The sequence below is a fragment of the Phascolarctos cinereus genome, unplaced genomic scaffold, assembly GCF_003287225.1.
Source record: "Phascolarctos cinereus isolate Bilbo 61053 unplaced genomic scaffold, phaCin_HiC Scaffold_726;HRSCAF=1367, whole genome shotgun sequence".
NCBI classification, from domain to species: domain Eukaryota; kingdom Metazoa; phylum Chordata; class Mammalia; order Diprotodontia; family Phascolarctidae; genus Phascolarctos; species Phascolarctos cinereus.
The window spans coordinates 3,717,406-3,738,846 of NW_027556098.1; the positions used below are offsets into that span (position 1 = coordinate 3,717,406).

Sequence of the window (21,441 nt, forward strand, 5' to 3'; positions counted from 1 at the left end):
TACATGTAATATTTTTTTCCCTCCAACTACCCTAATACTAAAAAAAAGTCTCACGAGTTACAAATATCATCTTTCCATGCAGGAATGTAAATTCATAAGTCCCTTATGATTTCTCTTTCCTGTTTTTCTTGTCAGGCTTCTCTTGAGTATTGTATTTGAAAGTCAATTTTTTTATTCAGCTCTGGTATTTTCATTAAGAATGCTTGAAAGTCCTCTATTTCACTGAATGCCCATTTCCCCCCAAAAGATTATACTCAATTTTTCTGGGTAGGTGATTCTTGGCTGTAATCCTATCTCCTTTGCTCTCTGGAATATTATATTCCAAGCCCTCCAGCCTCTTAATATAGAAGCTGCTAAGTCTTGTGTTATCCTGATTGTGTTTCCACAATACTTGAGTTGTTTCTTTCTGGCTGCTTGCAATATTTTCTCCTTGACCTGGAAACTCTGGAATTTGGCTACATTATTCCTAGGAGTTTTCCTTTGGGGATCTCTTTCAGGAGGTGATTGGTGGATTCTTTCAATCTCTATTTTGCCCTCTGGTTCTGGAATATCAGGGCAATTTTCCTTGATAATTTCTTGAAAGATGATGTCTAGGCTCTTTTTTTTTTATCATGGCTTTTAGATAGTCCAATAATTTCTTAATTCTCTCTCCTAGATCTATTTTCCAGGTCAGTTGTTTTTCCAATGAGATATTTCACATTGTCTTCTATTTTTTTCATTCTTTTGGTTTTGTTTTACAATGTCTTGATTTCTCATAAAGTCATTAGCTTCCATTTGCTACATTCTAACTTTTAAGGAATTATATTCTTCAGTGAGCTTTTGGACTTCTTTTTCCATTTGGCCAATTCTGCTTTTTAAGGCATTCTTCTCCTCATTGGTTTTTTGGACCTCTTTTGCCATTTGGGTTAGGCAATTTTTTAAGGTGTTATTTTCTTCAGTATTTTTTTGGGGGTCTCCTTTAACAAGCTGTTAACTTGTTTTTCATGATTTTCTTGCATCACTCTCATTTCTCTTCCCAGTTTTTCCTCTACTTCTCTTACTTGCTTCTCAAAATCCTTTTTGAGCTCTTCCAATTCTATATTTTTCTTGGAGGCTATGGATGTAGGTGCTGGGACTTTGTTGTCTTCTTCTGGTTGTATATTTTGATCTTCTTTGTCACCAAAGAAAGATTCTATGGTCTGACTTTTTTTGTGCAGTTTACTCATGATCCCAGCCAATTACTTGAGTTATAAACTCTTTGTAAGGTAGGGGTCTGCTTCCAGTGTGGACAATGTACTGTTTCAAGCTTCTGGGGTTTTGTACATCTGTTTTCAGAGGTACTTCTAGGGACCTGTAAATTTTCAGTTCTTCCAAGGTGGTGTGATCAAGGGTGAAGGGTTTACTCCTTTCCTGGTCTATGCTCTGGTCTATGAGTGACCACAAGCACTCTTTTCTGCCTTGGAACTGTGAGGAGGATTCTCTCTCTATCACCACTGTAAGCTCCACCATGCCAGTAACCCTGCTCACCATAGGACCACCACCCAGAACTGTGACCCAGATCCAAGCACAGGCAAAGCAAGAGAATGCTGCCTCAGCACCAGCAAAGTGATCCCTACAATCCTCCTCTGATCAGCCACTCAATTCCTCCTCAGTTTGTGGGCCAGAAGCTCTGGAAGCAGCTGCCACCTCAGGGCTTGTGCTGGGACTGGGGCCGGGACTGAGCTTCTCTCTCACCGCAGTCACAGACTTTTCCTACTGACCTTCTAAGTTGTCTTTGGAATTTGTGGGTTGAGAAGCCTGGAAACCACCACAGCTGCATATGATTCAGTCCTCTGAGGCTTGCTCCAGCTTAGCTGAGGTGTGGTCTTTGCCTGTGTGCCCACGCTGAACTGTGTTCCTCTCCCAGCCCAGCACAATAGACCTTTCTAATCAACCATTCAGGTTATCTTGGGCTGGAAATTTGTTTCACTTTGTCTTTTTGTGGGTTCTGCTACTCTAGAATTTGTTTAGAGTCATTTTTTACACATATTTGGAGGGCTTTGGGGGAGAGCTCAAGCAAGTCACTGCTTTTACTCTGACATCTTGGCTCTGCGCCACCCCCCCTGCAATTTTTAAAGACATAATACAGTCGTCTAGATTAGTCTCTTACACAATCTATCCTTCTATCTAAATCAATCAACCAACAAGCATTTATTAAGTTCTTACTATGTTTTTGTTTTTTATTGTTGAGTTGTTTTCAGTCATGTCCAATTCTTTGAAACTCTTTTTGGGATTTTCTTGACAAAGCTACTGGAGTCATTTTGCCATTTTCTTTTCCAGCTCATTTTACAGATGGGAAACCTGAGATAAACAGGGTTAAGTGATTTACCCAGAGTCACACAGCTAGTAAGCATCTGAGTCAAAATTTGAACTCGTGAAGAGTAGTCTTCTTGACTCTAGGTCCCACATGCTATCCACTAGGTCACCTAGCTGCACTATGTATTAGTCAGGGGATACAAAGAAAATAAAAAAAAAATAATCGCTGCCTTTAAGGAGTTTGCATTTTAATGAGGGAGACAACAGGTACATACAACATTCCTGCATAGTAGATGGAAGGTAACCTTGGGGGCAAGACTCTAGAAAGACCAACTACAGAAGGTGGCATTTGAGCTGAGCCTTGAAAAAAAAATTCCAAATTTGTAGACAACTATTTGATTTCCCACAATTCCCTTGACTGGAAAGGGTTAATCAACCCTCCTCAGCCCACCCCATTCAGTTTAGTGTGAAGTAGACCAACGAAGGTACAGCTGGCTGTTGCTGTAGGATAATCAATCACCTTTCAGAGCTTTCTTGCATTCTCAGATTTCTCTAGGCTGAAATTGGTTAGTGTTCTCCAGGATGAAAATTCATACAAGTGCTATGGACGAATAGATTGGTTATCAAAGAAACTCTCAAAACAGCTTGGCTATTAAAAATGGGGTGGGGAGAGAGGAACTACAACTGTGAAAGATTTTCTTAGCATCCCCTTGGAATACCCGACTTACTTAGACAAGTATGAACCTCCATTTCATGCTCTGGAGAGAATCTTCCAACTTTGACAATAAGATCAGTTACTTTTACAACTGTCTTAGTTATGAGTTGTAGATTGACTTGTATCTTTACTAGATAAACAGTCCCCAAATAGGTTTAATCCATCTTTTTAAAAATCATTTGTTTTTCTTTTAATAGTGGAATACAGTTGGATTGGGGCAGCTAGGTTATAATACTTTTGGCAATAAAGTTCTTCCTCCACTTGGTTTTTCTCATGTGGGTAGTCAGGCCTCAGGGCAGCTAGGCAATGCAGTAGATAGAATGCAAGGCCTAGAGTCAGGAAGACTCATCTTCCTGAGTTGAAATCTGGCCTCAGACACTAACTAGCTGTGTGACCATGGGCAGGTCACTTAACCCTGTTTGCCTCAGTTTCCTCATCTGTAAAATGAAGGAAATGCAAATCACTCCAACATTTCTACCAAGAAAACCCCAAATGGGGTCATGAAGAGTTGGGCATGACTGAACAACAACAAAAAGTATTGGATCACTAAGGAGAGATAATTTTTTCCCTCCTTGGCTTTTCTTACTTTCCTGGTTCTCTTTTCAGCAACTGGACTATATTTTTTATACCCTGACATTTTAAAATGATTGGTAAATGTACAAATCCCTAAACAAATCCCTATAGAAATACAATTATGAGGAGTTTCATTTCGGCTGGTAGTTAGGTCACTGGGGCCTTGCAATCAATAAGTCAAACATAAAAACAGGATTCTTTTTTTTTTTTGCCAAATTCCTTTTGGATTATTCAAGTCTGACTCTTAAACATCCCTCTGGAGAGTCAGTAGAGAAGGTTTGTTTTAATTCCCTAAATTAGCACTTGGGCTTCCACTGAACATTCTAAAATAATAAAGTCTTTTAGCCATTCACTACAACATTTTTTCCCCCTATGTGATAGGGAAAACAAGACCTTTGAAGAGTTCTTTACACCAGCAACATCAAGAAGAATGGTATGGTAGGAGGCATTTGAAAATTCATTCCCATAGTTAATTTTTCACAACATGACTATTATGGAAGTGTTTTGCATGACTACACATGTATAACCTGTATTGAGTTGCTTGACTTCTCAGTGAGGGTGGGTGGGGAGGAAGGAAGGGAGAAAATTTGGAACCCAAAGTTTTAAAAACAAATGTTAAAAATTATTTTTACATGCAACTGGGAAATAAGATATATAGGCAATGGGGTAACAAATCTATCCTGTCCTGCAGGAAAATAGAAGGGGAAGGGGATGAGAGAAAGGGGGGTGGTGAGAGAAGGGAGGGCAGATTAGGGGAAGGGGTATTCAGAATGCATGCTGTCTTGGGGTGGGGGGAGGGGCAAGATGGGAAGAAAATTTGGAACTCAAAATTTTGTGGAAGTGAATGTTCAAAACTAACAAAACTAACAAAAAATAAATTAATTAATAAAAATAAAAAATAAAAAAACTATAATACAGCATAAAAAAAATCTAATAAAAAATTAAAAAAAATTCATTCCTTTGGAAAGATTTCTAGGCCAGAGCTTGAATCACTGATGTACTAAAGCTACGTCTTTAATCCTTAGGCTTCTAAACCTGTCAGAAGTAGCCAAAGGAGAAATGATCCCTGTGTTTCTGTAGACATTCAAGAAGGACAAGTTCTTCCTTCTTTCTTGCATTCTGCTGCAGGGTAATTGCTTTAATGAAGCTGTTTGTCTGATACCACAAACACCATATAATAGTATTGCTATGGAAATAGAATGCTTCCATTTGAAATGAGGTTGACCTTTTTGATCTATTCTTTACATTATTAATCTGTCAGGATAGAGGAAAGAAAGAACAACTTTGGAGAAAAGGTCAATGTCAAGATACCTAGAAAATGGAATTAAAAACTAATTATTATAGTAAATTTACCCCAAACTCCATTATCCCAGGATAATGTTCTGTAACAATTAAAAAGAATTAGATCTTGGTAATCTTGTCTGAAATAATTTTATAGAAAATGATTTGGCTTTACAACCTGATGGAGGAGTATAGCTAGGTAATAGCACACTGGGCCTGAAGACAGGAAGATCTCAGTTCAGATCCTACCTCATACTGTGACCCTGGGCAAGACTCTTAACCTCTGTTTGCCTTCGTTTCCTCAACAGTAAGATGTAGGTAATACAGGCATTTGCTTCTCAGGGTTGTTGTGAGGATCAAATGAGATAATACTTATAAAGAGCTTATCATAGGGTGTGGCACACTCTTTGTTGTTGTTGTTGTTATTCACACTTCTTTCTCTAAGAGGACCATGACATCAGGAGGGGGATGTCTGGACTTACAAGTGAATTGAATTTAAGTGAGGCAGAGCTGTGCAGAGTCATCAGTCCCATTCTCTCCTCCAGCATCATCACTGAGGTTCAGTGTCAAGACATAGGTCAGGATGACTGGCAATGACTTAAGTGGCACATGGTAATCACTTAACAAATGCTAGTTCCCCTCCCTCTCCACCTCCCATTTGTGCCCATGGTAAGGAGCCCAACCTCTTAGGGCTTGGTACTTGTGTGTATGAGGCCATCGAACTGGTTTTTCTATAAAGTCCTATTCAGATGTCTTATTCCAGGGTAGAAGTGACCTTGGGACTTCTAGGGCAATACCAAAGGAGTATGAACTCTGGTATATTCTGTCATACCAGAAAGGCTTTGTGTACAGCCCCAGCCACTGACCATTTCTGCTTTCCAAGGGCTGGCTTAGATAAATATATAGAGGTTCATCATCTATTGGCTATCCATTTGATGATGAATTCTTTAGACATGGCAACCCATGAAATAACAAATAAAAAGCGATCCAAAGTAGTATTTGAGCCTTCCCCCACTACCCTACTTCTACAATGTTAATTTAGAAAAGGTGGTAGAGGGTGCCAAGAAGTGCAAATAAACATTAACTTAAGTTTTGGTACTCTTAATGCAAGATGCTTATTCAGTGACCCAGGAGAGAACACGTTATTGTAGGAAAAGAATGTCATCAGTCTTGCATCTCAATATAAATGAAACCAGAAGACAAAAGATTTGTAGCTAAATATGCATTTTTCTGAGATTATATTCCATTTGTACTATATATATGTGTGTGTATATACATATACATATACACACACACACATATACATAGGCATGCATACATACATACACACACACATACACACATACATATGTATATAATGCATAGTTATTTGCATGTTATCTCTCTCATTTCCCTGTAAGCTCCTTGAGGGCAGGGACTGTGTTTTGGCTTTTTTTTTTTGTATCCTCAGTGTTTAGCATAGTGCTGGCACACTTAATAATTAATTGTTAGCTGACTAAATGGAATTAATCAACCTTTAAGCATTTTTAAAATGCCAACTGTGTTCTAAGCAATGTGGCATAAGTTCTAGAAAGTACAAAGGATGAAAAAATCCTTTCTTGTGAGAAACTTATGCTCTAAAGTAAAATGTGTAAAATATATCATTTTACATTACATTTGCATTGGAGAAGCATATAAAGGAGTTGGCAGAGTTGGTTTTATTGTGGACCAAAAGACAACAAAAAACAATTTCACAGAACATCTGGCCTTCTTGTATCACAATACTCATAGAAGCATTTGCAAAAAGACCACCATGAAAATAGATGAAACTTATGCTCCAGCATCTGTTGCAGAGAATGGGGAAAATAAGATGTTTTATGAATAACTTATTAAGACTCTTCAATAAAATCACCATTTAACTTAATTCTAAGTGACTTCAATGCATAAGGAAAGATGGTGAAAAATATTGGAAAACATAGTTTAGGGGTAAGAAATTGGAGAAGACAAAGATGTATACACTATACAGAAGACTTATGCCCATCTATTGTGAATATTTTCTTTGAGACTAGAGTTGGAAGGTACTGGACATGTCAAGTGTCAAATAACATCATGAAAACTAAACTGATTATGTTTTCACAAGGAATGACTGATTACTCATATGTGAATGATTTCTGAACAAGCTGTCTGTCAACTGGAACCGGTCAATCTAAGGTCTTCTCAGAGCTGAAATCAAAATTTATATATTTGAAAAAGTAATACAAATGAGAAAAAGATAGTAACACAATAAAAGCAACTCCAGTGGGATCTATTTAAATAAACTGCTGACTACAAATAAAAGAAATGGATAAAAGAGCAGACTTCAACACAGACTATCACTGTTTCTAAGGGATGCAGATAAATTGTCATAGAGAAACCTAGAAACCAATTCAGCATGTATATACTTGCTATTCTTGCCAAGAAGAAAGCTATGGTAAACTTCAGTTTAGAATATAAGCTAATTAGTAAAATCTTACGGAGAAGGATAGTGGAAGATTATGGGCAATAGGGCCTCATCAATCAATCAAAAAACATTTATTAGGTATCTCCTATGTGCCAGGCACTGGGCGCTCAGCACTGGAGATCAAAAAGAGGCAAAAGACAGTTGCTGCCCTCAAGGAGCTTACTATCTAATGGTGGAGACAATGGACAAACAATTAAATACAAGTAAGCTATATACGGGATAAATAGGAAATGATTACCAGAGGGAAGGTGTTAGAATTAAGAGGAGTTAAGGAAGGCTTCCTGTAGAGGTAGGATTTTAGTTGGGACTTACGGAAACCAGGGAGGTCTGTAGTCAGAGCAGAGGATTCCAGGCATGGGGGATAGACCGAGATAATGTCCGGAGCTGAAGCATAGTGTCTTGTTTGTAGAACAGCCAGGAGGTCAGTGTCATTGGACAATAAGGTGTAAGAAGACTAGAAAGTTAGGAGAGGGCTAGGTTCCAAAGTGCCAAACACAGAATTTTGTATTTTCTCCTGGAAATGATAGGAAGCCAGAACAAGAAGAAACATAAGGAAATGAAATTTACAGAAAGTTTGGTGGGAGACCCAAAGGAGATAAATAATCGCTTGGAAATTTTAGGTTGGAATGGAAAAGATAAAAATGAAGGATAAAAATGAAAAAGATTCATAAAGATTTCTATATCAAATTTTTTGCAACACTGACAGTGGAGGCACCACATTTGGATTCTAGTATCATTTGTGATGGGGCCTTTGGAATTCCCAATTCACCTAACATGGAAGCACCCTTCAGGCAGGCTTGTTTGGTCACTTTCAAATCTCCTGAGATGGAGGCACTTTCTTTCCTGATTCATGTGGGTGAGGTAGCCTCCTTTAATTGACTACCTAACTGGAACAGGTTGCATCTTTAAAACTGGTAAGATTGAGATAGTCATTCACTTTCTCCCAATCTTTTTTGCTATATCCTGAGGGTGAGGATCACAGTTCAACCACAGTAAGGTTTTCATTAACTTAGCATGAGAGAGGAAGAGCTTCCTTCCTCTGCCCTCTCTCTCTTTTATCCCAGCTTTGATAAATGAGCCTGGTAGTGTTTATTCCTATTTTATGTCAGTTGTCCTCAGATTTAGGCGCCAGGAGTGGTCCCCACTAGAACTGAGAGCTCAAGCCGTGATGAGTTTGGAAATAGATTTGCAGGCAGGATAACGTAGCCAGCCATGCCAGCAGGGAAACCCAGAGAAGCCAGGACACCTCAGACTCAAGGCCAAAGATAGTTTTGAAGTTGGAACTGCCACTTTTCTATAGAAACTGAGCTAAGCTATAAAACTAATCTCTTCTTCTCCCCAGAGACTGAAATAGTACAGGGACTAGGGGTGTTGGCAGAATGTATATGTATATTTGTGATTATACTTTACTTTTGCAGTAAATATTTCTTTGTAAAAGCTGGTCTGATCATTAGCGGCTAAATGGAACTGGGGTGCAAGCGACCTCTTTATTCTTGGAGGAACACCATTAGTAGGAGGTTAGAGCCATTTTTAGAGAGCCTCCATACCTCAAACCCCCTTATGGGTCCCAGAGAACCCTAAGTGGGGGGGGGGTGAAATCTAACCTGTCTGGTCTTCAGGCAGTGGGGGTCAGGGTAGCAAATGTTACACATAATCCCCACTGTACTACATTAGGAAATGGAGAGAGCACTAAAGGACAGAAATCAGAAGAGTGAAGATTAGACTAAGTAGACTGAGAATCATGGTAAGAAACACAGAGGAGGTTTATGCTGGAGGCTACGCAATTTTTTATAGCATTGAAAAATCAGTTTTCAGGGTAACTAATGAGAGGGAAAATACAAAAGGTATGGGAAAAAATCTCAGACCTTATGATTACTGAAAAAAGGAGGCTGTAAGAACATCAGTACAAGCCAGTATTGCTACTTTCTCATCAATATAAAATTTTAATGAGAATGATACTCTGTTTATGAATCAAGCACATTCTTGATGAAAGTATGAGAAAAGGATATACTAGATTATGCTAATGATATTGACAATTGTGGTTATACAATTGATTGAAAAGTATAGTGAATATAAGATCACATGGCTTATTTAGTTGAACATTTAAAATATTTAATTCAGTAGAGCATAACGTCTCTTCAAAGGCTCTCTTCCAACAACATGTCTCTCATGTATATTTCAAAATCATATGATATTTCTTGAAATATGTGGCAATAGAGATAAATATCTTTGACAACCCTTCAGTTAAAAATGTAATTATTTGATAATTAGTATCAAATAAGACATAAAACATAGAGATGGACACTTACTGAAAGTGTTTACTACTGCAATGGGAACATGTCCAGTCCAAGTTGAAGAGAGATTTCCTATAAGGTAAGGTCACTTCAATGACCCGATTTCAAGATGACATTGTGCTTTGCATCAAGTCCCAGAATATTGCCCATAAGCCACACAGGAAAATACAAGTTGTTGAAAACTGTCTCTGTCCAGACTATTATGATAGGCAGTTAGCTGTACAACCAGTAGAGTTTTTCTGTCATTATATAAATAAATATACTTTGACAAGATAATGAAAATAGACAGTAGACTTGGCCCAGAATTGTACAGGAAGAAGATAGTAGGGTGGATTGCCTTTGGGAAATTGCAAAGATTTTTTAATGACTCCAAATTTTTCTTTGAAACAAAGGCCTATCTTTTTAATATGACTATTCTTCCACTGATATTGTTTGACTATGAATCACAATCCCTAAAGAAATAAAGGTGGGCATCACAAACACAGGGCAATGGAGAGATGATTGGTAAGTAGCCACGGGTGGTTACATATTAACCACAAATAATTGCACAAGAACAAACTTTTAGATGTCTCAGTGGATGGACTGCTGGGCCTGAAGTCAAATCTGGCCTCAGTCACTTACTAGCTGTGTAACCCTGGGCAAGTCATTTAACCTCCATTTGCCTTAATCCACTAGAGAAGGAAATGACAAACAACTGCGTTATCTTTGCCGAGAAAACCCCATGGACAGCGTTGGTGTACTCTGGTCCACAGAGTCACCAAGAGTCGGACATGACTGAATGACAGAACAACAAAGCAACATGCAGGATGTGATCAGAGAAATACAGCTGGAAAAGAAGGTGAGCTGATCACGAGGGAAGAGCAAGTGATGACAGATGAGACCCCTATGAGTTCCTCCTTTTACATAAGTAATATCAAGATATCTAGAGTAGATCTCCTAAAGAAGACTCTCAAAAGGACATGAACAAGAGTTGCATAGGACAAAAGGATGGCATGGAGGGTTTGTGATAGGCAACAAGTCAAGTTAACAAGCATTTATCAAGTGCTTACCATGTGCAGACCCTGTGCTAAGCGCTGGGAACAGAAATACAAGCAGAAAGACAGTCCCTGCCCTCAAGGAACTTACATTCTACTGGGGGAAGGCAATACATGAAAGGAAGCTGATAAGGGGAACTGAGGAACGATGAAGGTATCTTGTTCAAGGCCATGGTAGAGAAAGTCCAGAGAGTCAGGAGCACAGCCTGAAGAGAACTGACTGGTATGGGCAGCCTTCACAAAATGAAGGTTCTGAGAGAAACCAGCCAATGAGAGGGAGAGGTGGAAGGGGCAGAGGACATTTCCAATTAGTGAAGTCCAAGGTGAATTGAGCTTCCAGGGTGAAGAGGTTTCTATTGCATGGTAGAGAATGTCCAGAGAGTTAGAAGAGCAGTTTGGAGAAGAATGAATTAAAGAGGCATCATTAGAGAGAGTTAGATACTAGAGATTTGAGATCACAAATGCATTCAAGTACTTATATAAAGACAGTTTAAGAAATACATAATTATTTATTTTTAAAAACATATTTTTATTGATATTTTTCTATTTCTTGTATCATTATGGTATCCCATATATTCCTCCTCCTTCCTCTTCCAGAGAGTCATTCCATATGAAAAGTAGTATGTTTTGGAGAGAAAAAAAAGTCAGCACGACTGATACATTGAAAAAGTCTGAAAACATATGCAATGTATATAACATCTGTGGACCTCCCACTTCCACAAAAGGGTAGGTTGAGAGTGAGTAATCTCTTCATTCAAGCCTCATTTGATCTTTATCATTTTGTTACGGTTACTTTTGATTGTATGTGTATTGTTTCCATTTGCATTGTTGTAATTACTATGTATATTGTTTTCTTGGTTCTGCTTTCCATGCCTCTCTATATTAATTACACAAATCAAGAAATATATACTTCTTATTACCCTCTGCCTCCATTTCCATCTGCAGTTCACCATGTTAAAGTCAAAGGTCATGGGCTAACTCATATTTTTAATCTGTTTCATAGATCACCTTGGTTAAAAAAAAATCATCACCTGGTGGCCAATTTTCTGGTGGTGAAGCCATGCAATTAGTAAGTGCTTTTTATTAAATGGGTGTTTATAGTCTGTCAATTACTAAATATTTATTAAGCACCTACTATTTGCCAGGCACTCTACTAAGTACTGGGGATACAAAGAAAGGCACAAGATAGTCTCTGACCTCAGGGAACTTACAGTCTAGTGTGGCAACATAATACACAAAAGGAAGCTGAGAAAGGTGGGGAGAAGAAGAGGGAGAAGGTACCAAAGACTCTCTGATTTGTACCCTCCACCTTCCAATCAAGGGATAAGGGAGCCCCTGTGGTAGGATACTTACTGATGTGATCTTGCAGGATGAAAAGGTTTCTGGGACATGATGAAATTTAGAGGAGTGCAGCTGGGTGGGAAATATTTCCCTCAGAACAGGACCAATTTATTCTTTTAATTTTCCTTTCATTCCCCAGTGTAGTATGTTGCACATAGTAAGAAATCAGTAAATGTGTTATAAATAAGTGTTAAATGAATGAATTTCCATTTTCAAAGGGATGCATTAACTAAATAAACTGTGCCCCAAAGTTGCTTTACTGAGAACAGAACTTCAGGGCTTTAAGGGGAGTATTTTTTTTTAAATTAAATTAAATTAAATTTTTTTAATTTAATGAAACAGATGGTAAATGTGAAAACCAGTATCGATTAATAAAAAAGATAGAAGGAATTAGGTGAAGATTAACACCATCAATGGACATAAGACTTTTACAGGAAGTAATTAATTTCTTTGTGGGGAGATCAATCAGGGAAATGTGGTATATAAAAGACTAAAGGTAGGAAGAGATTAAAAAAAAGATCAATTTTTTTTTTCTCTAGAGAGGAAAATATTTTAAAAGCTGTTTTTAAATATACTTTTATATTGGATAATTCAGACTATGTCAGTGTTAATATTTTTATCATTATTCTATTGATTTGTTTAATGAAGTGCTGGACAGATAGAGCACTAAAAAAAGATTTTTTTAAGTTTTTAAAAATTTTTATTCATTTTATTCTGAACTTAAGAAGTAAAACAATCATTTCCATATCATAGAATAAAAAATGTACATGAAACTGCAAATCTATTATATACAACTTGTTATTCCTTTTAAATATATAATGTTATCATGTAAATTTCTTTTTTTCTTCTGTCCTCCAGCCTAGAAATTATTACCATTAGATACAAATATGTATGTATGTATGTATGTATGTATGTATGTATGTATGTGTGTGTATGTATGTAAAATCATTCCATACATTCTTCTATTGATCAGTTCTTTCTCTGGATGAAGAAAGCATTTTTCTTCATATGTCCTTTGTAGTTAATTGGGGTATTTGTAATAATCAAAATGACTGAGTTATTCAAAGATGTTCTTGAAACTATATTGCTGTTACTGTATACAACATTCTCTTGATTCTGCTCATTTTACTCTGCATTATTTCATGCAAGTCTATCTATGTTTTTCTAAGATCATAGAGCTCATTTATTTATTATAGCACAGTAGGATTCCATCACAGTGCCATCCATCATAAGGTGGTATGATCTAAGGAGAGGTGTTTACTACTTTCCTGGCCTGTGCTGTGGTCTGTAAGCAATCACAAGCACTCTTTTCTGCCCTGGAATTGTGAGGAGGTTTTCCCCTCCACTGTAGCTACAGGCTGTGCTGTGCTAGTGCTCCTCCTTGCCCTGGGACTGCTACCCAGAAATGTGACTTGGATCCAAGTATGGGCAAAGCAGGAGTCCTGCCACAGTGCTACAAAAAGTCCCCTGTAATCACCTTCTGATCAGTTGTTCGACCCCCTTACCTTCTGTGGGCTGGGAGCTCTGGAAGCAGCAGCTGCCATTGCCGATTCAATCACTCCTAAGGCCTGCTCCTGGTTTGCTGGGGCTGTGCTGTGGCCAGGGCTGTGCTGGTGTGGCCTGTGCTGGACTGTGTTCCACTCTCACCCAGGTGTGATAGACCTTTCCTAACAAATTTTCAAATTGTTAGTCTAGAAATTGGTTTCCCTCTGTATTTTTGTGGGTTCTGCTGCTCTAGACTTTGTTTAGAGTAATTTTTAAAAGAATATGTGGAAGTGTTTGAGGGAGAGCTCAGTTGAGTTCCTGATTTTACTCTGCCATATTGGCTCTGCCTCTAACTATCTATAACCTATAGCTATATTTTCTGGCATATTTTTGGGATTTTTTGTTGTTTTTTAAAGGCAAGAGGTTATATCAGATAACAAATTGAATGCAAAATTGCAAATAAAAAAATGAGGAAAGGTTTCTCCTTGTCTCTCCCACCCTCATCTGCCATGTGAAAAAAAAAAAGATTTTGCCTATAATATAGTCAAATCTAATGGGAACCTTGACAGGAAGGGGAATAAAGTAAGAAGACTAGAGATGCATGGGGGAAGAAGGGAGGGCAAGTGTTTGATTTTCAGACTAAACTTTTAATTAAAATTACATGCAAGTGAGCTGAATTTAGGATTAGGTCAATAAGACATGATTCATATTGAATGGAGGTTTTTAGGATGTATACTTTGTATATTTTGGGTAAACTTTCAACATCTATATGACTGGGTTCCACTGGTTTGGCCAGTGTACCCTACTGGATTCCAGCTCCTCTGGAGTTGAGTGTTAAAGTGACCGGTACATTACTATGAAGAATTGGGCCCTCTTGCTTCTTCCTCTTCTTTCCTGTTTCCCGGGAAAAGCTGTAGTTTTGTAATATCTGGAGAAGGGCATGAAGACAACAGCCGTTCAAAGGTGTGGGCTGGTGGAGGAGTGATGGTGGGAACTGGAAGAGATTTCCAGCTAAATGCAACAGCCAAGAAAAGGGTTGGTTTATTATTGTGCTTGAGATGAACAGTTGGGATTGGGATTGGGTTGGGAGAGAATCATCCATGGAATATTCTATCCGCAGGTAATTTGTTAGGGAATCCTCTGAATTACAAAAGGTTTGAGGGAAAAAAAGAAAAAAATAAGCCTATAATAATTTTTTTTTGCACTGACTGAACTGCTATAAATCCACAAGCAACTGTTCAGACATAGCCCCTCTGAAGTATTCTATCATGTCCCCTGCTAGGCACAACTACATCAAGGAGGAGATGGAGAGTGGGACCCCGATCCCGTGACCAGCTCTGCTCAGGCATCAGGGGGCCTTCATTACTGCTGAGTGCCTGTGGTAGCTGGAACTGTCATCCCTAAGGGATTGGTGACAGCCATCACTGGTGAGCCCCCTAGAGGTCCAAGTGGTGAAGGGGTTGGCACTGAAGTAATCCCTGACATCATGTTGGTGGTGCTAACAGGAGTGCTGCCTCTTGGCCTGTTGGATGTGCCCATTCAAGTCTGATCCTTCATAATTGGGTAGAAATAAGGGTGTTCCATGGCCTCTCTTGTGGTGAGTCATGACTGGTGATCATATCACAGCAGTTTGTCCAAGAAATCAAGAGCTTTTGGATTGGCCAGATTCTGGTTTTCACTGTGAACAAAACGCTCCCATCACTTATGGGAATGCCTACCCAGAATATCATTGAAACATGGATCTAGTTCAATGTTGTACTTGTCAATGCAGTCATGCAAGTTTTCTGTCTCCAGCACCTTTGCTATCTGTACCAACTCCTTCCAAAAGATCATTCTTCCCAATATACAACCCAAGCTCCACATATCCACATATCCAAACTGTAATTGTACAAGAAGCTCAGGGCCATTGAAATACTGTGAAGCCATTTGGAAATTGTATTCTTGGCCAGGATGATAGAAATCAGCCAAGCCCCAGTCTATTGGTCACATCTTTTTGTGTTTGTGACTGACCATGACATTATGAGGTTTAACATCTCTATGCATAATTCCCATACTATGACAATAATCCATGGCCTTCAAAATTTCATATATATAAAATTGAGTATAATAATCTGTTAACATCTGGTACAATTTTTTGAAGGCTGTGTTATTTATATGTTCCAAAAATAAGGCAGGTGTTCATGACAGGCTCTGGGCAGCCCAAAATGCATGCCCATCTGCATCAGACCTGATTAGATTTTCAACATTTTTTTCTGACATTTAGTTGTCTCATTTTCTGTAAATCTTATTCTTCATTATTAGTTTAACTTTTTTCATATATTAGCAAAAGAAAAGTTAAAGTTGGATACTCATGATACTGTAAAGAGCTTACTGGGAGTCAAGAAACCTAATATTAACTCTATCATTTTACATTGATTAAACACAGACCAAGAAAAGATAAATGATTTGCTAAGGTCATATAGAAACTGAGAATTAGGATCACAACTTAAACTCAAGCCCTCTGACTTTTTCCTCTAGTACTAAGGACTCTAGTCATCCAATACTCTTTCCAATGCTCCACACTGTCTACTAACCTAAGTTTCATCAACTGTACAATGAGGGGGTTACAATAGATGATCAGTCAGGTCCTTTGCAATTCTATAATTCTAAAAGAACCATACAAAGTCCCAATTCAATTAAAGCTATTGTAAGAATAGGAATAAATAAATTTCAACGTGTTGAAGGAACACAGTAAGCAAACCATGCCCCAATTTTATTTCACTGAGAAAAAAAGATTCAGTTTCCTTTGAAGAATTTATTTTTAAAAAATTAATGCAAAGTCACTTAAGAGCAATTCTAGTTCTTAATTCTAGATCTGAAAGTATGCAAAATGTATACATTATTTTGTATTGTATTTTGTGCTAGGACCACAGCATCTACCAACAGGATCAATTGTTGACTTCTGTAGAAAAGATACTTCTTAACTGTGCTGCCATCATAGTCTAGTTTTCCTTGAAAAACACTCATTCATTAAAATGTCTATCATGTGACTCATTCTAAAGTTAGAGAAACGGTCACAATAAATTTTTATTGAGCAATTCCACTAGTAAATATTAACCACATTGGGGATAGGTGGGGGGAGAGCCAGGAAACCAAGGCTTTCAGTTGGGTGAGAGACATGAAGAACAAGTGGGAAGTTATGATGTGGTCTCAGAGCTTCTAATCGTTTGGTTAAGATAATTTGTATATTAAAAAAAAAGAACAAAAAGTGTTCCCTCCCCTCAAGTATTATGATTTGCATCAAACATTTTTAAAATTTGCATCTTGGTATTATGTTTTTAGAATTAGTAGCATCCCTTTCTCCCATACCACGTTCCTAGAATAGCTACACCAGGTTCAAAGTCTCTGGGTCAACACCCACTTAACATGATAGCTTTTGAACCCCAGTGATGTGTTTACTTTTCCCCACATCCCCCAGAGGGTAATATTAGTTCAAGGCAAAGGTATTTAATGAAATATCACAGTAACATTTAAAATGGAACATTTCTCCCATAAGTGGAGGATGTACTCTCCCACAAATATACACGTCATAGTGGGAGGAGTGAGCGTTCATAGGGATCATGATTTAGGTAATGATCATATGGGAAACTGTTTTGCCTTTATTATGCAGAGTTGAGTCATTTGGTTGAGGTCACAGAGGTGGTTAGTAACAGAATCATGACTAGAGTATGCACTTCTTTCTTAATTAGTTTTTTATGCAGACATATTTTGATATTAGCCATCTTGTCAAAAAAGAAAGTGAAAAATGTTATGCTGCACAATTTGCACTCACAGTTCATCAATTCTTTCTCTGGAAGTGGATAGTATTTTTCATCATGGGTCCTTTTGGAATTGTCTTGGACATTGTTTTGATCAGAGTAGCTAAGTGTTTCACAGTTGATCATCATACAATATTGCAGAACATCCCCTTCTCGACAATTAGCCCAATGCTCTTTGTACCAAGTTAACCCTGGAGCCCTGGCTTCTAATTATAACTCTGTCTTTAACTGGATTTATGACTTTGGACAGACCGTTTCATCTCTCTAGGTCTCAGTTTCTATATCTGGAAAATCAAGAGATTGGACTAGATGATCTTTAGACTACTTTTTCAGTACCCTTAGTCTCTTCTCCTCCTAAAGCACCCTCTTATAGACAACTCAGAATTTCCAGTCACCTCTTCATTTCCAATTGGATACTCCACTTGGTTTGGCTCTGTGAAGAGCAGGACATATTCTGGAATTGCCCTATTTTTTAAATAGTATTTTATTTTTTCCAATTACATGTTAAGACAATTTTTAACATTCATTTTTTATAAAGTTTTGAGTTCCAAATTTTCTTCTTCCCCTTCACTACCCTCTTCCTAAGATGGTAAGCAATTTGATATAAGTTATATATGTGTAATCATATAAAACCTATTTTCTGGAGTATGCTTTAATTTTTTTTAATTTTCAGCTGCTTGTTTTTCTTTTTTTTCCTTTTATTAATTTATTTTGATTTATCAACAATTACTTCCATATGCTTTTGAGTTTAAAATTTTTCTCCCCCTTCATCACCACCACCCTCCCCAAGACAGCGCAGTCTCATATGGGGCTATACATTTACATTCCTATTAAACATATTTTCACATTAGTGAAGTTGTAAGTAAAAATTAAAAACAACAGGAGGAACCATCAGAAAGAGGAAACAAAACTCAATGGGAGAGAAAAAAACGATAGCAATTCAACTTTCACAGTTATGATTACTATCTGTGTCTTTTTTTCCATCCTTTCCCCCCCATTTATGCTTTTCTTTCTCCTTTCTCCTTTACCCCCCTCACTAGTGTTTTGCTTTTGACCACCACCTCCTTAGTCTCTACTCCCTTCTATTATTCCTTTCCCTTTTCTTCCCCTTTGCCCTTTCTGCTTCTTTCCTCCCTTCTATCCTCCCTCCCTTTTCTTTCCCCTTTTCCCTCCTACTGCCTATAGGGCAAGTTAGATTTCTATACCTAACTGATTATGTTATTCCCTTCTTGAGCCAAATCTGATGAGATTAAGGTTCAAACAATGCTCCCTCCCCTCACTTCTTTCCCTCTGCTGTAATAGGAGTTTCTGTCTTTTCCTGTAACGTAATTTACCCTTGTCTGCCTCCTCCTTTCTCAGTACATTTCCTAAGATCAGACTAATCCACTTACTTTAACCCATTTGATTAGATTTTTTTTACCATTACATCAAAGTCAACTAATATCCACCCCTTTTATATATACTCCTTTAACATGGTGTAATAATACAGTTCTCAAGAGTTGCAAGTGTCATCTTCCCTTGTAGGGATGTAAACAGTTCGCCCTTATTAACAACATTTTGTATCTTTCTGTGCCATTTACCTTTTTATGTCTTTCTTGAATCTTGTACTTGAAGATCAAATTTTTTGTTGAGCTCTGGTCTTTTTATGAGGAAGGTTTGGAAGTCCCCTATTTCATTGAATATCCATCTCCTCTCTTGAAAAATCATGCTCATTTTTGCAGGGTAGTTGATCCTTGGCTGCAATCCAAGCTCCTTTGCCTTATGGAATATCATGCTCCACGCCCTGCGGTCTTTTAATATAGAAGCTGCAAGGTCTTGCGTAATCCTGACTGTGGTGCCATGATATTTAAATTGTTTCCTTCTGGCTGCTTGCATCACCTTCTCTTTCATCTGGTAGTTTTGGAATTTTGCTGTTTGGCATCTTCAATTTGGGATCTCTTTCAGGTGGTGTGCAGTGTATGCTTTCTATGGTTATTTTGCGTTCTGGTTCTAGGACTTCAGGGCAGTTTTCCTTTATGATTTCCTGAAAAATACTGTCCAAGCTCTTTTTTTCATTGTGATTTTCAGGTAGTCCAGTGATTTTAGAATTATCTCTCCTGGATTGATTTTCCAGGTCGGTTGTTTTACTGATGAGGTATTTTACATTTTTGTCTATTTTTTCACTTTTTGTTTCTGTGTGACTGATTCTTACTCTCTCATAGAGTCATTAGTTTCCATTTGTTCAATTCTAGTTTTTAACAGATTGTTTTCTTCTGTTAGTTTTTATACTTCCTTCTTCAACTGGCCAATTGTATTTTTAAGGGATTTGTTTTCTTCAGTGTACTTTTTTTTCCAATTGGCCAATTGTATTTTTAAGCACTCTTCTACCTCTCTCATTTGGATTTTAAAATCCTTCTTGAGCTCTTCTAAGAAGGTGTTTTGGGCTTCAGACCAGTTCATATTCCCTTTTGCTGTTGCAGATGTGGATTTGTTGGCAATGTTGTCCTCTTCAGAATTTTGGTCTTGATCTTCACTCTTCTCATTATATGAATCTATGGTATGTTTCTTTTTACTCATGGTTTCTTTATTCCCTGGCCTTTAAAGAGATTGAGCTCTCCTGCTGGGGAACAAAGGGCACTGACCCAAGCTTCTTGTGTTGGGAGCCTAGGTCTTAGTCCCTGGCTTTGTGTGCTGGGGCCTCTTGTGTTGGCAATTGGAGGCCGTAGGGTTTTGGCAGCTTACCTTGTGTTGAGCTGGAATCAGCAAGGTTGGAACTTTCAGGCAATTCTAGGTTGCCTGCTTTTCCTTTCCTTTAGCTTTCTTCAGCTCCTTTTAGATGGGTGCTGCAGGGTATTTATCTGCCTGGGGCCCCTTGCCATGTTGCCTCCCTTATTTTTGCTAATGCACTGGGAGATTCCTTTGTGGTAGAGTTGAATTGCCCTATTTTTTAGCTTATTTTTATGTATTGTCTTCCCTCATTAGACTGTAAACTCCTTGAGGGCTCAAACATTCTTTTTCTTATTTGTGTCTCCAGTGCTTAGCATGATATCCAATACACTTAGTAAATGTTTATTAACCATTGACTGAAATGTTTGCTTCCGTAGAGCACAGAGTACATAGCAAGCATTAGGTTTTTGTTTTGTAACTCATTATTTTTAGCATGCCTATGGGGAAGGTCAGCTATAGTCAAATATTCAGGCTCATAGAATGCTAGAGCTGGAAAGGACTTCAAAGATTACCTAGTCTAATCCCCGTGAATATGAATATGAATTTATTCCTTTGACTTCAAGGCTTAAGGTTATCTTTAATAACTTCATACCTTGAAGATATGTTAAAAAGTGATACATTTTCTTAGCTACTAGTATGTCAAAATGAAAGAGCTCATTAAATATGACCATGGCTTATTAAAGAAAAAATTTGGACCAGAGGTCAGTTAACGCAGAGCTTAGCCTTCATGTCTCCTATTGCCTGGCTCACTAATTAAATTGCAGCACCTTTCACTGCTTTGATTTCACCTCAATGGACTAAAAGTAATCATGCCTCTTGGTTTTGCCTTTAATGAGGATATTGTGGACCCTAACAAGAGTCTGTCAAGGAAAAGAGTCTCTCTATCTAAAAACAGGGTAAGTTGTGGCATAATATTCAGTATGTAGCCAGTGAAATATTCTATCTTCCATTATATGATTGAAAAGTGTACATACCTTTAGTTAGTTGTCCATTTGGATGTCTTGCTACTAAAGTATGTATGAATAATAGTTAGCCTGCGGAAGAAGGACATGCAGGTTGGCACTAATTTTTGTGTTAGTCACATAGGCAATGCCATTTCACAGAATTATAGTATCCAAGAGCTGACATAATACAATAAAAATAATGGTGGATGTGAAATCAGAAGATCTTGGGCTCAAAACCTGACTGACTACCACTTCCTATTTGCTCTTGGGAAAGTCATTTAACCTCATTGGGCCTGAGTTTCCTCACCTATAAGAAGGAGCATTTTTTGATCAGCTGACTTTTAAAGTCCCCTCTGATGCAGCAGCTAAAAATGCTAATGAAATCTTGGAGTAGGGGGAGACCACTGGGAAAGGGAGGTGATGCTCTCACTGTGTTTTGTTCTTTTATTCTCATCTGTAGAGTGGTGCTCAGTTCTAAGCATCACACGTAAAGAAAGAAATTAATAACTGTAGATTAT

General features: G+C 37.9%; 1 pseudogene; it reads right to left on the bottom strand.

The window, feature by feature from the left end:
- Positions 1 to 14,838: 14,838 nt before the first annotated feature.
- Positions 14,839 to 15,735, bottom strand: LOC110222470 (casein kinase II subunit alpha-like; annotated as a pseudogene).
- Between the last annotated feature and the right edge of the window lie 5,706 nt (positions 15,736 to 21,441).